The 14,440-nt window shown below is 43.5% G+C and overlaps 1 protein-coding gene across 4 annotated transcripts in view; it reads left to right on the top strand.

Annotated features, from left to right (window-relative positions):
- Positions 1-14,440, top strand: part of IFT122 (intraflagellar transport 122) — a 1,464,758-nt gene that overhangs the window by 1,033,360 nt on the left and 416,958 nt on the right. The gene's annotated exons all lie outside the window — the stretch shown is intronic.

Genomic DNA, 14,440 nt, shown 5'->3' with positions numbered 1-14,440 from the left:
AGGAGGTCCAGGAAGAACTGAGAACTCTGATTTTAAAGGGTGAAGTGGTGGAGGTACCACCCGAAGAGAGAGGATTGGGCAGTTGCTGTCGCTGTTTCTTGGTACCCAAGAAAGGGAGAGGACTTCTGCCTATCCAGGACCTAAGGACTTTGAACATGTTCCTATGTGGAAAGACAATTTCAGGATGAGGACATTGAAAGTAATTCTCCAGGCTTTGCAGCTTCAGGAGTGGTTGGCGTTGTTGGACCTTCAGGATGCCTATTTCCATGTGCCGATCCATCAAAAGCAGAGGTTGTTCCTGAGGGTCTTCATTGGGGATACCCACTATTAGTTGAGTGCTCACTTTTGGCTTAACGTCAGCTCCCCGGGTTTTCACCAAGCTGATGGCAGTGGTAGTGGTTCACCTCCGGAGATCCGGCATCCACGTGCCCCCTTACTGGATGACTGGCTGATCCAAGGACAGTTTACAGAACAGATATCGACGCAGCTTGAGGACACCTGTTCCCCGCTTAACAGTTTGGGTTTCCAGAAGTCCGATGTCACACCAACACAGTAGCTCAAATTCATAGGAGCATTCCTAGATACCCAGGCAGGGAAGTTCCCCCTGCCCACCCGAGGAAATAATTGCCAGTGTTAGTCAGATAGTCACTTGCTCTCAGGACCATGACAGCCTTCCAGTGGCTTCCTTCCTCCGCCTCTTGAGTCTCATGGCCTCCTGCCTTTTTCTGGTACCAGAGGCCAGGCTGCGGATGCAATCTCTTTAATGGCTATTGACGGGTCAATGGTCTCGGTGATTCGACAGCTTGAAGGACGCCCGCAGGGTGTCGGAGTCGGTGACCAGTGACCTCTCATGGTGGGCCATCTGGTAGTGCACGATTGCAGGCGAAAACTTTTGGTCTCAATGGCCCAAAGCACAGGAGGTCACGGATGTGTCCCTAGAGGACTGGGACACTCACCACATGGATCTGCAAGTCAACAACCTTTGGACTCCAATGGTGCACCATTGACACATCAACAAGCTAGAGTTGACAGCAATCAGGCTAGCCCAGATGACGTTCACAACATCCCTCAGGGGGAAGCATGTCCTGATGGACAACACAGTGGCCGTGCGTTAACTCAACAAGCAAGGGGGTGTGCGGTCTCTGCCAATGCAACTATGATTTGGCTTCTGCATCCCATCTGGCAGGAGCAGAGAATGGGTTGCCAGATTCTCTGAGCAGGCAGGGCATGGTCTCCCACAAGTGGGAAGGGTGGAAACTTCGCACAATGGGGTATCCAGTGAGTGGATCGGTTTACCACAAGGCCGAACACTAAATGCAAGCAGTTCTGCTCGATGGAATTCCCCGCGAGGGGAGCATTGGAAGAAATGTTCCTGGTGGAGTCAGTCTTTGATCAACATTTTGCATTTCCCCCGATACCTGTCCTCCAGTGGGTTCTCAGGAGGTTGAGGTGGTTCTGCGCCACCATGCTCTTGATCGCTCCAGACTGGGTGAGGAGAACGTGGTACATGGACCTTCTAGAAAATGGCCCTCTGCCTGCTTCGCCAGCTTCCTCGGAGGCCAGACCTCCTATCCCAGTCGGAAGGGTGGGTGCGTTACCCGAACCCAGAGTACCTCCGTCTGCATGCATAGCTTTTGAGAGGCTGAGGTATGATAACTGGGACCTCTCAAAAGTGGTGCTTGAGGTATTACTGGCTACACATAGGCCTCCACTTGGTTCCTGTACGTGTTCAGATAGAGAAGGTTTGATGCGTTGTGTAGGGATTGCAATGTGGACCTCATCTCGTGTTCCACCACCACGATGATTGAATTTCTTCTTTTCGTTGGCCTCTTCGGGCTTGCAAACAAGCCCGGTCAAGGGCTATTTGGCGACTGTGTCCCTGTTTAAGAGGTCACCGGATCAAGGTTCTTTCTTTTTTATTTCGGTGATGACCCAATTTTTGAAAAACCTTGTAAATTGGTTTTCTTCAACGCTAATTGTATTTCCGACTTGTGACCTTAATTTGGTTCTCACTTTTTTGATGGCGGCTCCATTCGAGCCCATGCATTCCAAGTCTATTAAGTTACTAACTCTGAAGACAGCCTTCTTGGTGGCCATTACATCAGCAAGACGTGTAAGCGGGCTTCAGGCTCTTTCTTGCAGACCGTCATTCTTGCGATTCTTCAGGGAAAAGGTTCACTGAAAGCACGTCCAAATATTCTTGCCTAAAGTGGTCTTGGAATTTCACATCTCACAGGGCATTGTATTGCCAGTGGTCTATCCACCATCTCACCCTTCCAAGGAAGAGGAGAGGCCACATAAGCTCGACCCGAGGAGGATGCTGGATAGTCCTTTGCATCAATGAGTGCTATAAAAAGGCAGGGAAGGAATTGCCTTCAGGCATCAGGGCGCACTCCATTATGGGCGTGGAGAACTCCTCTGCTGTATAAAAAGGAGGGCCAGCGAGGGAGATCTATCAAGCAGCGACTTCACACATTCACAAAGCACTACAACCTGAATGCGCCCCATGGGGCTGAGCCCAGTTTGGGAGAGCTGTGTTGCAAATCTTTCTGGTTAAAACTTTCACCCCACCTCTGAATGCTGCATGCTTTAAGGTCTATCAAGATAGAATCTGCGGGAGCAAACAATGCATTGAAGGAGGAATTACTTACCAGTAATATTCTTTCTATGAATTCTTCTCTTGCAGATTCCTCATCGTCATCCCAGACTGATCTGCAATGAAAGTGTTATGGCTCTCACTCACATTTAGCCTATTTCTTGTGGGACAGCTATCGAAAGGTTGTTGAGCATTTGCATTAAAAATAAAAAAAAGAAACAGAGATGTGGTGCATACATAGTGGTACTGTTGGCCTTTAGTTCTACAGTTTTTTTACTGTTCATCATAGAAAATAAATCCTATTTTTGGCTTTTTCATTTTTTAATTCACTTGGTTTCTTCCCCTCGGCTGCTGAGCACAGAGGGAAGAAAGTTTGGGAACTGAGTTGTGGGGGCGTGTACTGCCGACATCACGACTGAAGTTGAAGATTGGCACGGTCGAGAAATGTTGAGGTTGAGGGACGCCGCCGAGCTGCACTATTTAGGATTCTGCGGGAGAAGAATCCATAGAAAGAACATTACCGGTCAGCACTGCGCCAGATAAGATTTAGCAGTTTTTTAAAGTTGGGAGTAAAATAATTTTTTTAGGAAGTAAACAAGTAAGTGGCATTCCCAATGAGAGTATTTAATAAGCTAGTAAAAATGTATTCTAACTGTAAAGCAGTCATCTTTTTGTAACAAACACTTCCTTTGCACCTAGTTATTTATGCACATTAAAAGATACATTTTTAATACTTCGGATCATGCAGCCATAATAGTAGTTTATTCCTCTGTCACTTCTCGTCCAAACATATCCATGAAGCTGTGCGTATAAAAGGCGGATAACTGGCTCCTATGTGTCTATTTCCTATTGTTTTTGGGTGTATTGTTACTCTCTATTTGTATTTTTTGGGAGTATTTGCTTATTTTTATAGAGTTAAAGTGGCCAATACACCCCTTATATGTAGGGCTGCCGGTACGTAATTCTAGATCTATAAACCTACTCTGTTTTCCATAGTTATGCTTTGTTTATTTAATTTAATGTAGTATTAGTTCTAAGATCTATTTCACATCACAACACTTAATTACATTACAAAAATAACATTAAAATATCTCATTTTCATAATTCATTAAATAGTATAAATGTCATAATTCTAAAACCTATTTACATTCGTCACCTATTTCAATTTTATTTATACTTAATTTCTCTAAAAGTTCCCACGCAAGCTTCCATACATTATCTAGGGCGATTATTAGGCTAATGTTACCATAATTAATACAGTACTTCCAAAAAGAGGCATCCCGAATTGTCATGGAATTGTGCACAAATCGTCCCAGCAGTCGCACATAGACTTCCCATAACTTTCCACACCCTGTGAGTACATGCGGTACACTTTCTCATACCGATAGATCTTTACATATTCTACATGTTTGTAGTGCTCGGGGACTTAACAGGTCCCAGTGTGGTAAGAGTGGGTAAATGGTCAATATTTAGTAACAGGTAAAATCTGCATACACAAACTGCTGGGCATTTCTCTAAAATAAGATTGAATTTTAAAATATTTATATTGCATCGTGCTGTGTGCTAGATATCTTCCAGATTCCATATGGGTGTAGTTATTAATCCAATCCCAGTCTTTCAGCTTCTTTTCGGGTTCCTCTCTTAATACACAGTAATCCTGTGTCCAGTGTGGTGACCAATCAATTCTTTCAAATAGCTCTACCGCAAGGCTGGCCCATGCCTACAGACCATTTTGTTGTCCCTGTTTCCTCATGGCATTGCCCATTTAATTCAACAATTCACTCTTAGACTTTTTCTGGGCCTTAATGTACGATATACCCCTATTTTTCAGAGCTACTGATGCAACTGATATTAGGCCAAACTCTAGGCGTATTCATTCCACCAGAGCAGACCTTGCCAGTCCCAGGACAGTACTCCAAAAGTGCCCTTCTATAGTTTTTAACCACCTAAGACAACTCATGTTCAATGCCTCAAGGCCAAAACATTGTTCATATAGCATATTTATTCCTGCATAACTATATCCCGCATTATTTGTTGTACATTTTTGAAATTGGCACTCTCTGGACAATAGCCTTCTGTATTCTATAGGTCTTCAGTTCTGTGTATTTGTTATCTCCATATTCCTCACCTTGGTACCTATACGACGATACCCTTTCAATTTCACTTCCTCCAATAATCAGGTGAGCAGTGCTACAGCCTTTGACAGAGCACACCAACTTAGTTTTTCAATGTTGACAACCAGATTGTTGGCATTAGCAAATGTGTAAATGTCGGTGTCTGCCCTACGCAGACCCACACATGTGTGATCAAATAACACAATGCCGCCCGTGTAGGACAGCCAGCAAACATGCCCCCCCAACAATTTGAGTGGACTATAGTTTACGCCTTCCAACTGAATTGGAAGATCCGCCATGTAGATGTTGAACAGTAGGAAGACCAGCACACACCCCTGCTTCACACCCTTATTAGTTTGTACCTCGTCCATGCTGGTACCCCCACGTTACAACCTCACATGAACAAATGTTGTTTCATGCAATTGTATGATTGCGTCCAGAAGCCACGGAGCAATGCCCGACATCTGTAATTTTCGCAACAGTTTCCCACGATCTACTGTGTCAAAGGTGGATTGTTGGTCCACATATAAAACATACAAATGAAATGCCCCTTTATGCGTTGCTTTAGCCTCCATGAGTCCAACAATAATATATTGTGAGATGTCGATACCCCGCTCATAAAACCCAGTTGAAAGGTTCCAAACAGTTTTTCTTCCACAACCCATTTTTGTAGAGCCTTCAACAATGGTACTAAGTGAAATCATAGTGTTAACAAGAGCGAAAACAAAAAAAGATTGATTTAAAAAGACCGCTCTGTGACCGCACAGAGCAGTCTTTCTAAATCAAACTGTCAGCCCCTGCCGCACACCAGTGTGCGCCAGGTCTGACAGGCCTGGGAGTGTCATGGGAGTGTCAGGTGAGTGTCTGTATGTGTGTTTGTGTACGTATGTGAGTGGACTGTGTGTGTATTGTGCTGGGAAAGGGGTGGTGGGAGGGGAATGGAGGGGTTTGGGGTGGTGAAACCTCCCCCACCCCTCTGTTTTACATAACCAGCGGGAGAGTGTGGTGGTTGGGAAGGGATCCCCTTAGGGTGTGGGAGGGATGGGAGCATGTCATATTTCGGCCTTTTAAAGCTGACATAAAATGCCTGAAAAAGATTGGTCTTTTTTTGTGTTCAGTCTTAAAATGCGGAAATATGACATAGAACCTCAACAATAGGGATGCAAATAGTTTGCCAGTGACATCCATTAATGAAAGTAACCAGTAATTATTTGGTGTCTTTCTGCATCCCTTTTTGAAGATGGGAATCGGATTGGAACTCTTCCAGGAGCTTTGTATCACACTCAAATTACATACTTTCTGGAATAGAATCATTACGTTCCAGGCCCATTGTTCTGGGTTTTATTTTAATGCAATATTGGCCAAACCATTTGGTTCTGGAGATTTTGGATTGTTTCAATGTGGACATCAATTTTACAATATCGTCAAAGTCAAATTTTAATTCACATGCTAGAATTGGCTGACTTGCTTCAGGACCTACATGTTCCTCAGCAATAAAAAATGTTTCCTTATGTATCATCCAGGTTTGAGCCGAAATAGGGTTAATCTTAGATCTCAAATGACTACCACGGTGGACATTTAATGCTTCCCAGACTAGTCTCGCCTTACTTCCCACTGGTGGTGTTAGCATATTTTGCCAGTGATTATTCCTCAGGGAATGATTATTTCTCCTGAGTCCGTTGGTGTACCTATTTTTAGCATTCCTGATTAAATCTTTCCTCTTTATATTTCTGATGGCTACTCTCAATGATCGTTTGGCTAACACAATCGCCTTGTCAATTTTTTTTGTTTCCAGTCTAACCGCTTAAAGGCAAGTGACGTAGCGATCATAGCAAACTTCTCTGTCAATTGGGCAATCCATGCTTCGATAGCTTCTGCTGTATTATTAACCATTTCCCCTCTCTCGAAACTGACTCGGTAAGGTATAGATGTACTCATTCGACATAGGTTTCTTGTCACGCAAACTAATTTTATTTCCCCCCGTATTCACCTCACCACCAACCTTAAAGGTCCTGGTCTTAATTTCCGCTGTGGTTGTCATATGAAGTATTAATCGGAAATAGTTGCTACTGCTATTAGGTAGCACATTGAGGTGCCTCACATAGGGAGCAAGATTATCTGTACAATATATGTAGTCCAGTGTATTTCTCTTAGTTTCCCCATACCATGTATAGGCACCTGCTATGTCTCATATTGTTCTTCCATTCAGCATCAAAACATCAAATTCACTGAGAAATGTTGACAATTTTTTACCTGCCCTATTTGTATGAGAGTGCAACAAGTTAGCTTTCACCTTCACCCATACATTAGCCTCAATCTCACCAGTGTCTTGACAGTAAGCGTTTAAGTCTCTCACCAGGACTAGACAATCACTATCTGCAGGACACCAAGACATTATCAATCCCAGGACACATACATGGACATATTCAGTCTTACTATCCCGAGGGGCGGGGGTAGTATATGTTAATCAACATTCATCTTTTATGTCCCCCACTTGTTTGTAAGACTAGTTCAACAGCAGGACATTTTTCTGATCAATTATAACACTTATCAGACGCGGTCTCACTCGAGTAACACACCCTCCAAAGGGTCTACCCCTTAAGCTTTGATCAGCCTTATTCTGGTGGATAACGTAGCCTTCCATAATTGTCCATTGTCCATCTCTCCTGTAGCATGAATTCATCATTGGCCTCCAACAGATGTAAGGATCTAGCAGATGTTGGAAGCCCCTGGTAATCCATGTCATGAATGCTAATCAGTCTTGTTTCCGCAACATTTGTGGGATGAATTTAACCAACCAATCCCACCCTTTTTGATAATCAATCGGTTTCTTCACATTCATGTCAGTAATATGTACTTGGTTATTTCGTGATAGTTTTTTTTTTTACCCAAATATTTGTTTCACTTGAAAAGGTGCTGGCAGGTTGTTGTTAATCGTGAAACCCAGTTTGAGGAAATCAGCTCAACGCGATCTGATAATATCTGTGCTAACTCTGGAAGCACAATGCAGAAGGGACATATTCATTTGGACTTCCTAAATGATCTGTTTATTAGCTGGTCTTTTCTGTTGGAATATACACTGGTTATTGCCAGCCAGGGGCGTCATTTCACCGGAATGCCAGGGGTAGCAGAAGTGACATCACATGACCTTTGACCTCTGATGACATCAAAGCAAGTGATGTCATTTGACACCCCCCACCTCGAAGTGACATCACGAGAAGCGATGGAACATGACCTTTCTTTCACCCCTTGACAAAACAGGAAGGGACATCACATTGTTCCTAAGTACACTACCAGAAATATGGTTGCGATATCACTTTACTGTTATATACATTTCATAGAAGAAGGAATCACAATATGTATCATTAATATCAGTGTGTATAGGACCATATTACCAAATTACTGTGAATTCACGTTGACGTTCAAGGCCTAATGATATGTTACTATATAGCACTTACGCTTAAGCGCTTATACATACAATATGACCCAACCTGTATTGGTTCTCATATGTCGAACTCAGAAGGGTGAAAGGCTGAGTTGAAGTGTTTACGAACAGGCTAAATCAGAGACTCACCACCTGAAGTGTGCCTGGAAATAAACCTTCATGCGTCTGGCAATTATTGGATAGAATTACAGAAAGACAAATTATGTGTTATTCCTATTCTTTCTTATTTAACGTCACTGCTCAAAGTGATACACTTGTGGAAGCCTCTATTTTTTTTACGAGGCCTGAATAAGAAAGTCAGCCCCTTCATAAAATAAAGAGCCACATGACACTGGCCACAGCCCAGGAGCTTAGATAAAAAAAAGTAAAAATAAAAAAAAGTTTTCACTTTTTTTTTCTTCTAGGGATAGCGAGGGAGACCTCAGGGGTCGCAACTGCGACCCCTGGTGACCCTCAAATGACGTCCCTGTTGCCAGCACATTTGAGTCAAACAGGTTCACAATTAATGTCCGAGTCATTAGCAGGCATATTACTTCCATGTGATCTCCCTATTGTCATTTTTGATTTGTGCTTCGGCTCTGGGGTAGAGCACTTTTTCGATAACTGTGTCAGAGCCTGTTTCTGAGTCTGTGACTGTTTCATCCATATATAAGACAATTGAAAATTGGATATCCTTAAACTGACTCTGCCATAACGGCAATAAAGCTGAGCTTCTCATCTTTGGCTCCCCTCAGGCAAGGGCCAAACTAGACCTGGAATAGTCTGACTTTGTGCTGAAAGGTAATAACATCAAAACGCAAGTGAAAGTGAAAACCGTGGGGGTCATCCTGGAGGCATCACTGAACTCAGATTCTCATGTGCAAAACCTCAGAAAAACATGTAATTACCATCTGAGGCTTCTGCGTACCATACGCCCCTATATCAACAACAAAAATGCGGTAAGAATTGCAAAGGCTATGATTCTATCAAGATTAGAGTACTGCAATATCTTACTACGTGGAACGACTAAGTCTAACATTCGGACTTGCCAAGTAATCCAAAATGATGCCATTCGCATCGCTATCACCATTCCTAGGATGTCCCACATCACCAATACCAGGAGAGATATACACAGGTTACTGGTACAACAATGTATCAATTTCAAAATGGGATCACTAATACACCGCTCTCTCTATGGAAAAGCCCCAAAGTATCTAAAAAATATTATCGTACCTTACAGTCCGGTTATAGATCTACGATCCTCTGACCTGAACCAAAAGAACCATAGGTCTAGGAAGATCGTTTCGGACTAGGGCTCCTGCATTCTGGAATTCTGTACCACCGTCCATCAGAGGGATTTCTGATTGGAAATACTTCAGGAAAACACTAAAGACATACCTCTTCTGCTAAAAGATAGTTCCCATGACCTTTTACTAAAACAATAGGGATTGGATGCCCATGTCCTGTCATTTTGTCTGTCCTTTCGTGGCAATGTGAGCACCCTGATGCCTGCAGGTTTTCGGTGCTATAAAGTAAATAAATAAAACTGTTTCATATTCCAGCCTTTTTCACACTCTTCTTCCTCCTGTTAAGCTTTTTCTTGGCTCTTTTACTCAACTTTAGGGATGGTACTAATGGGTCAGCAAGTGCCACTTTTTCCTCTGTAGGTTCATTTCCGACTTGTTTTTTTTCTGTGATTTTAATTGACGTCGCTGTTTACGACTCATATATTGGATGGATTTATCAGAGTCGTCTCCTGTACTTAAATGGGACTGTTTGCGACTCTGTTACTATGATTCCAGATCGCAATTCGGCCCTAACACCTCTCAATTCTGTATTGCTCCACTCTGTTTTATCAACAGTTCATTACCCTTTGTCTCTTGCAGAATAGATTCAATTTTCTTCACTGTCCCTCCTTGCAAGTAGATTTCATCATTGAGTCATCCACCCAGTTTGAGTAATATTGTGAGGGCAAATTGCATGGCCATGATCACAGTCATTAATTCAGTAGAGATGTGTCCATTTTGACTGATCTCCTCAACAACAGCAGAGTCTTCAAATAGTCTTGGCATTGTGCTGAATCTCATACTGGGCTCCATGGCCTCCCCTAACTGTTTGATGTTCGACTGTCGACTCTGTCTGGGCAGATGAAGTGAGCAGATCAATATGCAAGGGTGATACTACCTGTGCTGCAATGTGTTTAACAAATAACATAGGTTTAGCAACACATTTTTATCAATTTCTGTGAACCGCAAGGTATCTTAAACATTCGCGCAAACCAGTCCTCCCCCACTTCCTGCAAATTATTATTTTTATTTCCTGTATGAAAGTAGGTAATAATTTTCCTTGTAGTATCTGGTTTATTATTTGCCTCTTTCCGACCACCCTTATTGCCCTGATTCTCAGATGTGACCCCATTATCTTTGATACACCCATCTTTGTTTGTTGAGGCTTTCTTTTGATTGCACGGATTGTATATCCGTTTTCCTTTTTGATTATTCGCCATTTTAAAACCTCAAATAACCAATTACAAATAGGTAAGGAGCTGAGTCACAATAAGGTCAGTGTTGCACCTCCTTTCAGTCCAAATCCTTAAAAACAATCACACAGTCTACCGCCCGTGATTAATTGTATTGCATAGAAAATGCTCTCCTTTCCCGGCTTCCAGCTGACTCAATACAAAATGCATTTTTATCAAAGATCATAGGATCAAAGGGCACAGTTTTAGGGTATGTTTAATAGGATGAAGTTTTTTACACACAGCACATAGAAGGCAGATATACGGCCCAGGCATAAGTGAAAACGGCCGGAGATGCAATCCCGGAGACCAGTCGCTGGTAGTCAAAGAACGGCTCTAAGGCTCTATAACCCCCTAGTCAACGTTCCTCTGCCTCAAATAACAATGCCTTCACTAGCCTGACCGAGTCGGAGGAAGAGGGAGAGAGGGAGAGGGAAGAAAGCCACAGAGCTGCTTCCACCAGTAATTCAAAAGATTATGCACAGTTACCGTATTTACATTAACGATTCCATGTCACACCACTCTCATGGAGCTCGAGTCCTCGACCTGCTTTACCATTCACAGATCTCCGCCAGTACGGCCACAGTCCTAAAGTTACTTGCTTGCAATACAGAAGCAAGAGACTCACTGATTGTCTGATTTACAATCCTCCCGACTGCTGTACAAAAGTGAGCACTCCTCCTCCCCCCTCACCAAACACAAAACACTGGTCGCCAACACTTTGCAGGCTGCAGTATTTGAAGAGTTTTCTCACAGGTTAAAGGGCCAGTCCTGCCCTACCGCCACAAACTGCTCCTTTCAGAAAAAAGGCTTTGAATTGCACAAAACACTTGTCGCCAACTTTATGCTTTGAGTACCTGACTCTCCAAGTGATTGAATTGCGGGAGCAGTCAAGGCAACCTCCCAGGTAGGAGCTGGTTTAGAGGTACAGTAAATACATTTGATTATTAAACAATAAGGGAACACCCACATACATTATTTTTCTATTCAAAATATAATTTTTATAATGAAATTATGGATGGGGATTATCTGCAAAAATGCAGGTAAATGCACAGTAATATAGTTGTCTTTGAGCTAGCTAAGCCCAGGAGTAGTGCAGCCCAACAGGTGATTCAGATGAAGACATGCAGATGGAGTAGTTCCTGTGAAGGGCCTGTATGGTGGAGCTCGTGTAGCAGCAACAGGGACAGTCACAGCTAACATCCTGATAAGCAGGGTTTGCAACTCAAGACCCAGACCATGGAAGAACTCCCCTGACAGCCCGACTGAGGTTAGAGGTTCTCCCTGAAGAAATGCAGGTAAGGAAACAACAATGGACGAATGAAGATCCAGCAATGGTGACCCTTGCCTTCGGCCACAGTACAAAGACCATTTAAATAAAGTGTGGTTGGACACCCTACTGAAGGTCTCCATGGCTGGAGTATGACACATGGGTCTAGCTACACAAATGATTTGTTGAGCCAAAGGGCCAAAACTATTGCCCTCAGATGTATTAGCAGCATCCCTATTTCTACCATTTTGAAATTGTGATTTACAGATGAAATGGTGATAAGCATAATGGAAATCCTCATCCAGCAGTTCCCACTTTAAAGCCAGAAAATTAAATTGCAAGGACCAAAGCTTTATAGTTTGGCATAGGTATGTGTGAGGTGCTAGGAATGAGACGCGGAGACAGAGAGCTCATAGTTTTGGCTATGAACTTTTATTAAAAATAAAAAGAGTTTGGAAAATGCCTTGCTGTCCCTATTCTAGGAGGTGTTTCCCTACTTCAACCAAAACTAAGGTTCTGTCCTATGTCAAGATGTCTAAAGCAAACATTTCCGGTGTCTGAAATCCTATTCTATCCCTCACATTCTAAAAGTAGCTCCAAGGTGTTAAGGGTAATGTCTTTGGGCTTGAAAGTGCACAAATGTTCACTCACAAAAGAAAGATGCAACTGCAACACAAAAGTTGCCAATGGATAAAGCTCATAATTCCAGAGGATGGCTTCTTTCCCCTGGTTTACTCTTCAATATACTTTACACTCTGAGTCTTCCTTGGACTTTTTTTGGTCAATAAAAAAAAACTTTTATACAAGTGCCAACTTTGTAGGATACCTGGTATACTCCCCTGGCAGGTTTTCCTCCACTTTAATGTAACTTTGCTCACAAGCCTGGCTTTACCTTGTGTACTCTACTGCCAGGGCTTTCTTATACGATTCACTTTACACACTTGCCAACTTGACTTTGCCTGCTATACTCTACTGCCAGGGCTTTTTCATGTGATTCACCTTACACACTTACAAACTTGACTTTGCCTGGTATACTATCATGGCGGGGCCTTCTCATGTGATTCACTCTACACACTTTACACACTTGACTTTGCCTGGTATACTGTCGTGCCAGGGCTTTATCATGTGATTCACTTTACACTCTTGTCCACTTGACTTTGCGGCGTTCACTTTGTTGTTCTTCCTTTGCAAATATCGTGTCTCATGTTCCCGTTCATCCACTCTGCTTGCGTTTATCTGTGTTCGGTAATGTTGGTGAAGCAGCCCATTGTCCCAGTATCCCTCCTGCGGACTCACTGACTTTTCTTGGTGTTCTTCAGCTCCCTCGCGGTGAACTGGAAGCAGCACTTCGGTGTTCCGTTTCCACTTTACAGACTCGCTGGCTTCGCTGAATGACTTCACACGTCTACCGCGGTTCCCGGCTTCGTTGAATGACTTCCACTTCTTCCGCAGTTCCTGGTTGCCTGCCAAATGCTTCTCTGTGGTCGGGTGGCGTGGATGCTACTCTCCGGTTCCTGTGACCATTAGGAAGTCTCTCCTTCTCTTCCTCTCACGGTCTCCACACGGCAGACCAGCACCTGCAGTCCTCCTCCTTTGGCCTTCTCCCTGAACTGGCTGGCTCCACGATCCTCCCCGCTGCTTGTCAGTCCCTTGGTCAGCAACGAGCGGGCGAAACCTCCCCAGGCAGCATCCTCCATACTTCATGCTTGTTCGGGTTTTTAAATGTCATGGCACCTATGAACCACTAGAGCGCGTTCAGTGTTTCTCGCTCCGACTGATCCTTATTGTTCCATTCAGCCTCCTTGTTCCAGTACTTTCACATGTATGGGAATAACGGACAGTTCTTGGTTTGTTCTGTACAGAATATTGGAAAGTGTCAACAGTAGGTCCCATAGATTGTTGAAGGGAGCCATCACAATATGCCATCAAGGCTTGAGGAATGGAGGGGGTATCCCTAAAAGGATGATAGCCTGTCTCATCTGATAATGTCGTGCCACTCCCTTGAGAGTGGCCTCACCCAAGGTGGTCCTCCCTCATATAGCCAGCCCCAGGGTCAGGATCAGGTAGCGGCTGCCGTCCCCTGGTCACATGGGGAGAGACTACCGCCGGGAAAGGGGTGATGACTTCATTAGATTCATCACATATGCCTTATTAGAGCAAGAAAATAAATATACTTAGCATTTTATGGTACTGAATCTGTGAGCATGTTTCCTCTTGTTGCCCCTCCAAATGGAAAGGTTCTTGCTCAGTTTAATCAGGTGCCCCCTGGAAGCATTGCAGGTGTGGGCATTAGTTAATAATGTATCCTTTAGACCAGTGTTTAAACTGGGGGCTGGCATCCCGGGGGTGGGGGGGGCAAGGATGTCCAAGCTTTGGGGGGGGGGCAGGGGTGTTGGGTCAAGAATCTTTGAAAAGGGATTGAGGGTTTTTAATATAACAAAATATTCAGTTAACTGCTTTTGCTTTTAGTAGAAAATATAAGCAGTAGAACATCTGTTTATATTTTAAAGAGCATGGA

The sequence above is a fragment of the Ambystoma mexicanum genome, chromosome 2p, assembly GCF_040938575.1.
Source record: "Ambystoma mexicanum isolate Mex_15411 chromosome 2p, UKY_AmexF1_1, whole genome shotgun sequence".
In the NCBI taxonomy this organism is placed as follows: Eukaryota; Metazoa; Chordata; class Amphibia; order Caudata; family Ambystomatidae; genus Ambystoma; species Ambystoma mexicanum.
Note: the sequence above shows the minus strand (reverse complement) of the source record. Positions and strands in the feature narration are given on the sequence as shown.